We start from the raw sequence: 13,909 nt of genomic DNA on the forward strand, positions 1-13,909 counted from the left end.
CTAGTTCAGCTTCTTTTTCTGTTTCTTCAAGTAGCCCAGGCATGTTACTGCCTCAGGGCCTTTGCACAAGCTACGACACTCACCTCAGATTTCCATTCGACTTTTGACCTCACTTTCTTCAGGTCTTTCTTCAAAGCCAACTTCTCAGGGAGGCCATTCCTGGCTGCACAACCTAAAATTGAAACCTCCTTATTCCTTCTCCCCTTCCTGTGCTTCTTTTTTCTTGGTACCTGCCATATCATACATATTATATATTTATCATTTTTATTGTCTGCCTCCTTCAGGAGAATTAACCTCTGTGAGGATAAGGATTTGGGTTTACTGCTATGTTCCCATTGCCTAGAGCAGTGCCTGGCATATTGTAAGAGTTTAATAAGTGCTTGTTTAATAAATAAATTAATGAGGACAGGAAGGGAGACAGGAACTAATATGGTGAGTATTCCAAGCAGGACATGAGGTACTTTATATAGGCTATCTCCTGCGTGGTGAATATTGTCCCCATATTATAGGTAAGGAAATTAAGATCTTGTGAGAAAACCTTGCCCCAAATTGTGCAATTCAATTAATAATTAGAAGAAATGATTTTCAAAGTGGGGCCTTTCTGGCTTCCTTTTCACCATGATGCGACCCTTCAGAAAGTAATGTCACAATGACTTGGAGGATTTCAAGGGTGGGGCTGCTGCTTAGCAGCCAGTCTTAGTTATACCCTTCATTTTCTTGGTTAAAGTATTTTTATGGAGTGGTGACTCATGGAGCTATTCTTAAATGAGAGAAAAGAGTCAATTCAAAGGCCTTCTGATGGGGACATCTGGTACACAACTTCTTGGAGATCTTTAAACTCTATACCATCTCATCCATTTGAGAATTTGAGAGACAACAAAGCCATTCCATGGATCACCCATCCATTTCTTTGGAACTTCGCTAATGGTAATCATGTTCTTAAACTCTAGTACATCTATGAAAACTCATTTCTTCAGTGTGGGAGTCTAACCAGAAAGAGATGGTATATCCACAGGATTCCATAAAAGCCCTAATCCAGGCAGGGCTGGGGCAGTGCTCTTCTCACCAAGTCCTGAGCCTTGATAAGAGGTGGCACCCATTCAGATGAAAGGGTAACTTATATACTTATTTATTTATTTATTTATTTATTTATTTATTTATTCATTCATTCATTCATTCATTCATTCCCATAAAGGAACTCTGGGAGTTAGCTGTGGCTCTGGACACAGACGTGGTAGATCAAAAGTGCTTTATCAAAAGTTAAATGCCTTTAACTAGCCTAAATTTTAGGCTAGTCATTTGCTGTGTAATATTTGTCTTGCATTTCTTAAATTCCCATGGTAGCCCTAAGGAGGCAAGAAATAATTAGTGCCATTTTAGAGATATGTCAAGCCTAAGTAGCTTCCACAAAGTCATGTTGCTAGTAAAGGACATACCAGTACCTTTTGGAAACCAGTTGAGAATCTTCAAAGCCTGTGTTCATTCCTCCACCACCAGATGAGAGAAGCTGGTACTTAATAAAGTCTGGAAAGTGGGATTAAGAAAGTCTATGTTCCTCTCCTTCTACCTTCTGAAGACACATCCATTCTCCCGCAGAACCCTTATTCTCTAGATAGAAGTTCTCAATCCTCTTCAGACCCAAGTAACTTCGAGTAACAAATTATTTTTAATACTCCTTTTATTATCCTAAAATTAAATTCATTGAAACATAACCTAAAATGAATAATATGTCACAATTGTAAAGAAGAAAAATAATGTTTTTCAACATATAAATGCTCAGATGTGACTACTTTATGAAGTAGTCAGACTCTTGCACCATATAATAAATAATGAATAAGCCTGTAATTAAGAAGGAAGATTAAATGTCATCTCATATAAGCAGTTTAGGAAAACAAAAAAGTAGATTTATAAGTGGACACCAGAAAAAAGCTAGTATTAAGAAAATTACTACCACTCCAGACTTACTGCTTCCTTATAACAGAAAGAGGTGAACAGCTTTATTTAAAGTAGGGATAGGGGCAGCCTGGGTGGCTCAGCAGCTTGACGCCTGCGTTTGGCCCACAGCATGATCCTTGAGACCCGGGATGGAGTTCCGTGTCAGGCTTCCTGCATGGAGCCTGCTTCTCTCTCTGCCTGTGCCTCTGTCTCTCTGTCTCTCGTGAATAAATAAATAAAATCTTTAAAAAATAGAGGGATAGGGATCCCTGGGTGGCGCAGCGGTTTAGCGCCTGCCTTTGGCCCAGGGCGCGATCCTTGAGACCCCGGATCGAATCCCACGTCGGGCTTCCGGTGCATGGAGCCTGCTTCTCCCTCTGCCTGTGTCTCTGCCTCTCTCTCTCTCTCTCTCTCTCTCTCTCTCTCTCTGTGTGTGTGTGACTATCATAAATAAATAAAAATTAAAAAAAAAGAATTCCCTTTACCTAGATTCCCCAAACCTAAATATTAAAAAAAAAATAGAGGGATAATACTCAACAAATTACAAACCAATGAAAAAGGAAAAGAAGTATGACTATATTATATTTGAAAAGAAGTAAATAATGTTAATGTGCTTCCTCTAGGATTGCCAGATTGTTAAAAATAAACTATTTTATGGGTCTATCATATATACCAAAAAAGGTCCAAATCATAACTGAACAGATTAATAAAATATGCAAAGTGAACTCTGCATAAGGAGTACCCAGTCCAAGAAAGGGATCACCATTATCTCTCCAAAAGCCCTCTCGTGTCCCCTCTCTTTTATTGCTTTTCATCCTCCTTAAAAGGTACAGCCATCTTAACTTCTAACACAAATTAGTTTTGCCTATTTTTGGATTTATGTAAATATACTCATACAGTATGTAAATGTTTGTGTCTAAATTATTTCATTCAAAACTGTGAGATTGGGATGCCTGGGTGGCTCAGCGGTTGAGCGTCTGCCTTCGGCTCAGGGTGTGATCCCAGGGTTCTGGGATTGAGCCCCACATCAGGCTCCCTGCATGGAGCCTGCTTCTTCCCCTGCCCGTGTCTCTGTCTTTTTGTGTGTGTGTGTCTCTCTGTGTGTGTGTCTATTATAAATAAATGATAAAATCTTAAAAAAAATTTAAAAAACTGCGAGATTAAGCTATATTGTTACATGCACAGGGTTTTTGTTCCTATTCATTGTTATGTAGTATTCCTTCATCTGAGTATTGCAAAACTTATTTTTCCATTCTACCATTAATGGACATTTGTTCCAGTTTGGGACTGTTATAGATCATGTTGCTTTTAATGTTCTTATACATGCCTTTTGGTGCACAGTTGTATGCATTCCTAGCTAAGTAAGTACCAAGGAGCAGGAAGTATTAGGTCATAGGGATGTCCTTTCATCTTTGGTAGATACAGCCAAACAATTTTCCAAGGTTAATATCAATCCGCATTCACACTAAAAGAATATTCAGCTGTTTTGCTTCTTAGCAGCACCAAGTGCTATCTGTTTTTATAATTTTAGCCATCTTGTGGGTAGCTCATTATGGTTTAAATTTCTAACTCCTTTATGACTACTGAAGTTGAACACTTTTTATATGTTCACTGGTTATTTGGATATTCTTTTTTCTGAGTTCCCATTCAAGTATTTTATCTATTTTTTTTATTAAGTTGGTTTTTTCTTACTGATCTGTAATAGTTGTTTTATATATCCTAGATCAGCACTATTCAATGGCAATATAATGTAAGCAATGTGTTAAGTTTAAATTCCTAGTAGCCACATTAAAAAAGTAAAAGAAAGAAAAAATTAAAAAAAGTAAAAAGAAACATGTGAAGTTAATTTTACTACTATGTGGAATCAGAAAAGACCCCGAATAGCCAGGGGAATCTTAAAAAAGAAAACCATAGCTGGGGGCATCACAATGCCAGATTTCAGGTTGTACTACAAAGCTGTGGTCATCAAGACAGTGTGGTACTGGCACAAAAACAGACACATAGATCAATGGAACAGAATAGAGAATCCAGAAATGGGCCCTCCACTCTATGGTCAACTAATATTCCACAAAGCAGGAAAGACTATCCACTGGGAAAAGACAGTCTCTTCAATAAATGGTGCTGGGAAAATTGGACATTCACATGCAGAAGAATGAAACTAGACCACTCTCTTGCACCATACACAAAGATAAACTCAAAATAGATGAAAGATCTAAATGTGAGACAAGATTCCATCAAAATCCTAGAGGAGAACACAGGCAACACCCTTTTTGAATTTGGCCACAGTAACTTCTTGCAAGATACATCCACGAAAACAAAAGAAACAAAAGCAAAAATGAACTATTGGGACTTCATCAAGATAAGAAGCTTTTGCACAGCAAAGGATACAGTCAACAAAACTAAAAGACAACCTACAGAATGGGAGAAGAGATTTGCAAATGACCTATCAGATAAAGGGCTAGTTTCCAAGATCTATAAAGAACTTATTAAACTCAACACCAAAGAAACAAACAATCCAATCATGAAATGGGCAAAAGACATGAACGGGAATTTCTAGAGGAAGACATAGACATGGCCAACAAGCACATGAGAAAATGCTCTGCATCACTTGCCATCAGGGAAATACAAATCAAAACCACAATGAGATACCACCTCACACCAGTGAGAATGGGGAACATTAACAAGACAGGAAACAACAAATGTTGGAGAGGAAGTGGAGAAAGGGGAACCCTCTTACAGTTGGTGGGAATGTGAACTGGTGCAGCCACTCTGGAAAACTGTGTGAAGGTTCCTCAAAGAGTTAAAAATAGATCTGCCCTATGACCCAGCAATTGCACTGTTAGGGATTTACCCCAAAGATACAGATTCAGGGAAACACTGGGACACTTCACCCTGATGTTTATAGCAGCAATGTCCACAACAGCCAAACTGTGGAAGGAGCCTCGGTGTCCATCGAAAGATGAATGGATAAAGAAGATGTGGTCTCTGTATACAATGGAATATTCCTCATCCATTAGAAACGTCAAATACCCACCATTTGCTTCAACGTGGATGGAACTGGAGGGTATTATGTTGAGTGAAATAAGTCAATCGGAGAAGGACAATCATTATATGGTCTCATTCATTTGAGGAATATAAAAAATAGTGAAAGGGAATAAAGGGGAAAGGAGGGGAAATGTGTGGGAAATATCAGAGAGGGTGACAAAACATGAGAGACTCCTAACTCTGGGAAACAAAAAAGGGGTGGTGGAAAGGGAGGTGGGTGGGGGGTGGGGGTGACTGGGTGACGGGTACTGAGGGGGACACTTGATGGGATGAGCACACTGATGGGTGTTGCTATATGCTATATGCAACATATGCTATATGGTGGCAAATTGAAATCCAATAAAAAAATTTACCACTATGTTTTATTTAACCTGATAAATCCAAAATATTATTTCAGCATGTAACCAATATAAAATTTATTAATTTGGTATTTTGTACTTTTTTCATTCTAAGTCTTTAAATTTCGATGTGTATTTTACACTTACACAAATTTCAATTTTAAATATGGGTAGTGGCTGGTACATTGATGGACACTCTAGGTCTTGATGCTTTTGTGCTTATGTCTTCCTCGGTATCTTGGCTTACTTTCTCACTTTTGTAATGGTATATAGCTTTTAACTATTATTTTCAAGCATTTTCAAACCTAAAGAAAAGTTGCAAAGACAGTACAAGGAATTATCTTACCTATTTGCCCCAAATTCTTCAATTATTAGATGTTAGTAACCCTTTCCTCCCTCTTTTTTCTTTCCTCCCTCCCTCCCTCCCTTTCTCTCTCTCCATATATATATACATCCAGTTGACCTTCAAACACATGAGATGAAGAGTGCTCACCCCCATGTAATCAAAAATTCACCTATAACTTTTATTCCCTCAAAACTTAACTAATAGCCTACTGTTGATCAGAAGCCCTACAAATAACACAGAGAGCTGATTAACATGTAGTTTGTATGTTATATGCATTATACAATGTATTCTTACCATAAGATAGCTAGAAAAAATTAAATCTTATTAGGAAAACACATTCACTGTTCTGTACTTTAAAAAGATCTGCGGAGGATGGCGTAAGAGTAGGGTCCCCAAATCACCTGTCCCCACCAAATTACCTAGATAACCTTCAAATCATCCTGAAAATCTACGAATTCGGCCTGAGATTTAAAGAGAGACCAGGTGAAACGCTAGAGTGAGAAGAGTCCGTGCTTCTATCAAGGTAGGAAGACGGGGAAAAAGAAATAAAGAAACAAAAGGCTTCCAAGGGGAAGGGCCCCGCGAGGAGCCGGGCTGAGGCTGGGGCGAGTGTCCCCAGGACAGGAGAGCCCCGTCCGGGAGAAGCAGGAGCTGCACCAACCTCCCCGGGTGGAAAGGGGCTCCCAGGGAGTTGGAGCAGGACCCAGGAGGGCGGGGATGCTCTCGGGCTCCCTGGGACACTAACAGACACCTGCGCCCCGGAAGAGTGCCCCGAGCTCCCGCTGCAGCGCACAGGGCGGGACTCGTAGCAACTCGAGGGGCTCGGGCCTGGCTCTGCGGGGAGGGGGCTGCGCAGCCGGGAGCAGCTCGGAGGGGCTCGGGCAACGGCTCCGCAGAGAGTCGGCTGCGCGGCCGGGAGCGCGAATCCAACAGCGCAGGCCCCGGAGCACAGGGCGCCGGGACACAGCCCAGGATCCGGCCTCCCCCCCCCCCCCCCCCCCCGACAGGCAGAGGCCGGGAGGGCCCAGGACACCAAGGACGCTCCTGCCCAGAGCTGAGCAGATCAGCGGCCCCGCCCCGGAGCCTCCAGGCCCTGCAGACGGAGAGCTCAGTAGTTACTGCGGGGGCTGAATCCAGGTTTCCAGACTTGCCGAAACCATTGTGGCTGTTCCTCCTGGGATCTCACGGAGTAAACAACCCCCATTGAGCCCTGCACCAGGGAGAGGGCAGAGCAGCTCCCCCAAGTGCTAACACCTGAAAACCAGCACAGCAGGCCCCTCCCCCAGAAGACCAGCTGGACGGACGAGTTCCAGGGGAAGTCAAGGGACTTAAAGTATACAGAATCAGAAGATACTCACCCGTGGTTTTTTTTTTTTTTTCTTTTTGATTTCTGATTGCTTCCCCCACACCCCCCTTTTTTTCACCTTTCTTTCTTTTTCCTTTCTCTTTTTCTTTTTTCCTTTTTTTTCTTTTTTATTTTTCTCTTTTCTTTCCTTCTCTCTCTTTTTCTCCTTTTCCCAAAACAACTTGTTTTTGGACACTCTGCATTGAGCAAAATGACTAGAAGGAAAACCTCACCTCAAAAGAAAGAATCAGAAACAGCCCTCTCTCCCATAGAGTTACAAAATCTGGATTACAATTCAATGTCAGAAAGCCAATTCAGAAGCACTATTATACAGCTACTGGTGGCTCTAGAAAAAAGCATAAAAGACTCACGAGACTTCATGACTGCAGAATTTAGATCCAATCAGGCAGAAATTAAAAATCAATTGAATGAGATGCAATCCAAACTAGAAGTCCTAACGACGAGGGTTAATGAGGTGGAAGAACGAGTGAGTGACATAGAAGACAAGTTGATGCCAAAGAGAGAAACTGAGGAAAAAAGAGACAGACAATTAAAAGACCATGAAGATAGATTAAGGGAAATAAACGACAGCCTGAGGAAGAAAAACCTACGTTTAATTGGGGTTCCCGAGGGCCCCGAAAGGGACAGAGGGCCAGAATATGTATTTGAACAAATCCTAGCTGAAAACTTTCCCAATTTGGGAAGGGAAACAGGCATTCAGATCCAGGAAATAGAGAGATCCCCCCCCTAAAATAAATAAAAACCGTTCAACCCCTCGACATTTAATAGTAAGGTTGCAAATTCCAAAGATAAAGAGAAGATCCTTAAAGCAGCAAGAGACAAGAAGTCCCTGACTTTATGGGGAGGAGTATTAGCAGACCTCTCCACAGAGACCTGGCAGGCGAGAAAGGGCTGGCAGGATATATTCAGGGTCCTAAATGAGAAGAACATGTAACCAAGAATACTTTATCCACCAAGGCTCTCATTCAAAATGGAAGGGTAGATAAAGAGCTTCCAAGACAGGCAGGAACTGAAAGAATATGTGACCTCCAAACCAGCTCTACAAGAAATTTTAAGGGGGACTCTTAAAATACCCCTTTAAGAAGAAGTTCAGTGGAACAATCCACAAAAACAAGGACTGAATAGATATCATGATGACACTAAACTCATATCTGTCAATAGTAACTCTGAATGTGAACGGGCTTAATGACCCCATCAAAAGGCGCAGGGTTTCAGACTGGATAAAAAAGCAGGACCCATCTATTTGCTGTCTACGAGAGACTCATTTTAGACAGAAGGACACCTACAACCTGAAAATAAAAGGTTGGAGAACCATTTACCATTCAAATGGTTCTCAAAAGAAAGCAGGGGTAGCCATCCTTATATCAGATAAACTAAAATTTACCCCGAAGACTACAGTGAGAGATGAAGAGGGATAGTATCTCATACTTAAAGGATCTATCCAACAAGAGGTCTTAACAATCCTCAATATATATGCCCTGAATGTGGGAGCTGCCAAATATATCAATGAATTAAAACCAAAGTGAAGAAATACTTAGATAAAAATACACTTATACTTGGAGACTTCAATCTAGCTCTTCCTATACTCGATAGGTCTTCTAAGCAAAACATTTCCAAAGAAACGAGAACTTTAAATGATACACTGGACCAGATGGATTTCACAGATATCTACAGAACTTTACATCCAAATTCAACTGAATACACCTTCTTCTCAAGTGCACATGGAACTTTCTCCAGAATAGACCATATAGTGGGTCACAAATCGGGTCTGAACCGATACCAAAAGATTCGGATCGTCCCCTGCATATTCTCAGACCATAACGCCTTGAAATTAGAACTAAATCACAACAAGAAGTTTGGAAGGACCTCAAACACGTGGAGGTTAAGGACCATCCTGCTAAAAGATGAAAGGGTCAATCAGGAAATTAAGGAAGAATTAAAAAGATTCATGGAAACTAACGAGAATGAAGATACAACCGTTCAAAATCTCTGGGATGCAGCAAAAGCAGTCCTGAGGGGGAAATACATCACAATACAAGCATCCATTCAAAAACTGGAAATAACTCAAATACAAAAGCTAACCTTACACATAAAGGAGCTAGAGAAAAAACAGGAAATGGACCCTATGCCCAGCAGAATAAGAGAGTTAATAAAAATTCGAGCAGAACTCAACGAAATTGAGACCAGAAGAACTGTGGAACAGATCAACAGAACCAGGAGTTGGTTCTTTGAAAGAATTAATAAGATAGATACACCATTAGCCAGCCTTATTAAAAAGAAGAGAGAGAAGACTCAAATTAATAAAATCATGAATGAGAGAGGAGAGATCACTACCAACACCAAGGAAATACAAACGATTTTTAAAACATATTATGAACAGCTACACACCAATAAATTAGGCAATCTAGAAGAAATGGACGCATTCCTGGAAAGCCACAAACTACCAAAACTGGAACAGGAAGAAATAGAAAACCTGAACAGGCCAATAACCAGGGAGGAAATTGAAGCAGTCCTCAAAGACCTCCGAAGACACAAGAGTCCAGGGCCAGATGGCTTCCCAGGGGAATTCTATCAAACGTTTAAAGAAGAAATCATACCTATTCTACTAAAGCTGTTCGGAAAGATAGAAAGAGATGGAGTACTTCCAAATTCATTCTATGAGGCCAGCATCACCTTAATTCCAAAACCAGACAAAGACCCCACCAAAAAGGAGAATTACAGACCAATATCCCTGATGAACATGGATGCAAAAATTCTCAACAAGATACTAGCCAATAGGATCCAACAACACATTAAGAAAATTATTCACCACGACCAGGTAGGATTTATCCCCGGGACACAAGGCTGGTTCAACACTCGTAAAACAATCCATGTGATTCATCATATCAGCAAGAGAAAAACCAAGAACCACATGATCCTCTCATTAGATGCAGAGAAAGCATTTGACAAAATACAGCATTCATTCCTGATCAAAACTCTTCAGAGTGTAGGGATAGAGGGAACTTTCCTCGACGTCTTAAAAGCCATCTACGAAAAGCCCACAGCAAATATTCTCAATGGGGAAGCACTGGGAGCCCTTCCCCTAAGATCAGGAACAAGACAGGGATGTCCACTCTCACCACTGCTATTCAACATAGTATTGGAAGTCCTAGCCTCAGCAATCAGACAACAAAAAGACATTAAAGGCATTCAAATTGGCAAAGAACTCAAACTCCCCCTGTTCGCCGATGACATGATACTCTACATAGAAAACCCAAAAGCCTCCACCCCAAGATTCCTAGAACTCATACAGCAATTTGGTAGCGTGGCAGGATACAAAATCAATGCCCAGAAATCAGTGGCATTTCTATACACTAACAATGAGACCAAATAAAGAGAAATTAAGGGTCAATCCCATTTACAATTGCACCCAAAAGCATAAGATACCTAGGAATTAACCTAACCAAAGAGGTAAAGGATCTATACCCTGAAAACTATAGAACACTTCTGAAAGAAATTGAGGCAGACACAAAGAGATGGAAAAATATTCCATGCTCATGGATTGGCAGAATTAATATTGTAAAAATGTCAATGTTACCCAGGGCAATTTACACGTTTAATGCAATCCCTATGAAAATACCATGGACTTTCTTCAGAGAGAACAAATTATTTTAAGATTTGTGTGCTGTCAGAAAAGACCCCGAATAGCCAGGGGAATTTTAAAAAAGAAAACCATAGCTGGGGGCATCACAATGCCAGATTTCAGGTTGTACTACAAAGCTGTGGTCATCAAGACAGTGTGGTACTGGCACAAAAACAGACACATAGATCAATGGAACAGAATAGAGAACCCAGAAGTGGACACTGAACTTTTTGGTCAACTAATATTCGATAAAGGAGGAAAGATGATCCCCTGGAAGAAAGACAGTCTCTTCAATAAATGGTGCTGGGAACATTGGACATCCACCTGCAGAAGAATGAAACTAGACCACTCTCTTACACCATACACAAAGATAAACTCAAAATGGATGAAAGATCTAAATGTGAGACAAGATTCCATCAAAATCCTAGAGGAGAACACAGGCAACACCCTTTTTGAACTTGGCCACAGTAACTTCTTGCAAGATACATCCACGAAAGCAAAAGAAACAGAAGCAAAAATGAACTATTGGGACTTCATCAAGATAAGAAGCTTTTGCACAGCAAAGGATACAATCCACAAAACTAAAAGACAACCTACACAATGGGAGAAGAGATTTGCAAATGACATATCAGATAAAGGGCTAGTTTCCAAAATCTATAAAGAACTTCTTAAACTCAACACCAAAGAAACAAACAATCCAATCATGAAATGGGCAAAAGACATGAACAGAAATCTCACAGAGGAAGACATGGCCAACATGCACATGAGAAAATGCTCTGCATCACTTGCCAGCAGGGAAATACACATCAAAACCACAATGAGATACCACCTCACACCAGTGAGAATGGGGAACATTAACAAGGCAGGAAACCACAAATGTTGGAGAGGATGCGGAGAAAAGGGAACCCTCTTACACTGTTGGTGGGAATGTGAACTGGTGCAGCCACTCTGGAAAACTGTGTGGAGGTTCCTCAAAGAGTTAAAAATAGACCTGCTCTATGACCCAGCAGTTGCACTTTTAGGGATTTACCCCAAAGATACAGATGCAATGAAACGCCAGGACACCTGCGCCCGGATGTTTCTAGCAGCAATGTCCACAATAGCCAAACTGTGGAAGGAGCCTCAGTGTCCATCGAAAGATGAATGGATAAAGAAGATGTGGTTTATGTATACAATGGAATATTCCTCAGCCATTAGAAACGACAAATACCCACCATTTGCTTCAACGTGGATGGAACTGGAGGGTATTATGCTGAGTGAAGTAAGTCAATCGGAGAAGGACAAACAGTGTATGTTCTCATTCATTTGGGGAATATGAATAATAGTGAAAGGGAATATAAGGGAAGGGAGAGGAAATGTGTGGGAAATATCAGAAAGGGACACAGAACATAAAGACTCCTAACTCTGGGAAATGAACTGGGGGTGGTGGAAGGGGAGGAGGGTGGGGGGTGGGGGTGAATGGGTGACGGGCACTGAGGGGGACACTTGACGGGATGAGCACTGGGTGTTATTCTGTATGTTGGTAAAAAGAACACCAATAGAAAATTAATTTATTAAAAATAAATAAATAAATCAGCATAAAAAAATAAATAAAAAGGTCTGCATCTAAGTGAAACTTTTTGTGCTTCTCAGCTGTCAATTTTCCCCTGCATTTCCTGTCCTTTTGCATCTCCAAGTTTCAAGTCTAAATACTTTCTTCTGATTCAATTCCCAATTCTTTCATTTTTTTTCAGCTTTTATAATCTGCTGTTATAGTCATGTCTTGAGTTCTTTCAGAGATGGTGCTTTCTTTCTTTCTTTTTTTTTCCCTCCTGCAAGCCTCACTGGGATTGTTTTATTTTAAGAAAATGTTCAAAAATCTAGTCTCACAAAAAATATGAATTAGAGAACATGAATTGGCCTTACAAAATGTGCTCTATTTGAAAACTTTAAAAATAGAATTTGACATAGAGAATATTTTGCATATAAATCTTTGGGAACTGCATGAACTAATATTTGTGTTTATGTAACATTCTTAAAGGAGCATTTGTTGAATAGTACAAAGGAATATAGGGAATATTATATATCCCTTAGAACTGCCCCCCTCTTTTTTATTTTATTTTTTGTATTTTTTATTGGAGTTTGATTTGCCAACATACAGTATAAGAGGACGCTTTCTATTTGTGCAATTTTTATTTGACTCCTTTTTATTGCTTCTAAAATTCTCCAACTTATCATTTCTTGAATTACCAGCTTTATCCCCTTTGCTAAATTGATTTCTTATTTAATTCAATAAATTTTTAAATGAGACAAAAATCTATTTAAAACACTATACTAAAATAAATAAATAAATAAATAAATAAATAAATAAATAAATAAATAAATTTAAAAAAACACTATACCAGAGGCAGCCCGGGTGGCTGAGTGGTTTAGCACCACTTTCAGCCCAGGGTCTGATTCTGGGGTCCCGGGATCGAGTCCCAAGTTGGGCTCCCTGCTTGAAGCCTGCTTCTCCCTCTGCCTGTGTCTCTGCCTCTCTCTCTCTCTCCTCTGTGTGTGTGTGTCTCTCATGAATAAATAAAAATCTTTTAAAAATTAAAAAAAAATAAAACATTATACCAAAAATCAAATCTATTTAGCCAGTTCAACTAGATCACTGCAAAAGAGCAGGTGGTTTCCCAGAATAAGAATTCTTTTTATTTTTTAAAAGATTTATTCATTTATTTGAGAGAGAGAGAGAGTACGAGAGAGAGAGAGCACAAGTGGAGGGTAGGGAGGGGAGGTAAAGGAGGAGGAACAGACTCCCTACTCAACAGACAGCCTGATGTAGGGCTCCATTCCAGCACCCTGGGATCATGACCTGAGCCAAAGGCAGATGCTTAACCAACTGAGCCACCCAGGAGCGCCCAGAATAATAATCCGTACAATGGCCTCATACACAGACATACACAGAAAGCTGATAAACTGTCTGATAAAGCTAAAACAGTCTCCATAAACATCAGGCATCCTTGATGTTATAACTAACTATGGTTAGAAATCTACATGATGGGAACTGCAAAATTCTTTACTTAAAGTCTTCATCAGAAGTGGCCCCATGATAAAACCTTTGTCTAAACATTCTTTGGTCCTAGACAATCACCTGCATAGGTTCCTTTGTGTGTGATTATCATTCAAACATTGAATCCTTGATAATCCTTAGAGCTGCCTGAACTTCTACCTTAACTTCTCAGGTTTACCATTACATAATTGGTTATACAGGAGATACATATAGCATATAA

This window comes from Nyctereutes procyonoides, unplaced genomic scaffold (assembly GCF_905146905.1).
Source record: "Nyctereutes procyonoides isolate TBG_1078 unplaced genomic scaffold, NYPRO_anot_genome, whole genome shotgun sequence".
Lineage (NCBI taxonomy): Eukaryota > Metazoa > Chordata > Mammalia > Carnivora > Canidae > Nyctereutes > Nyctereutes procyonoides.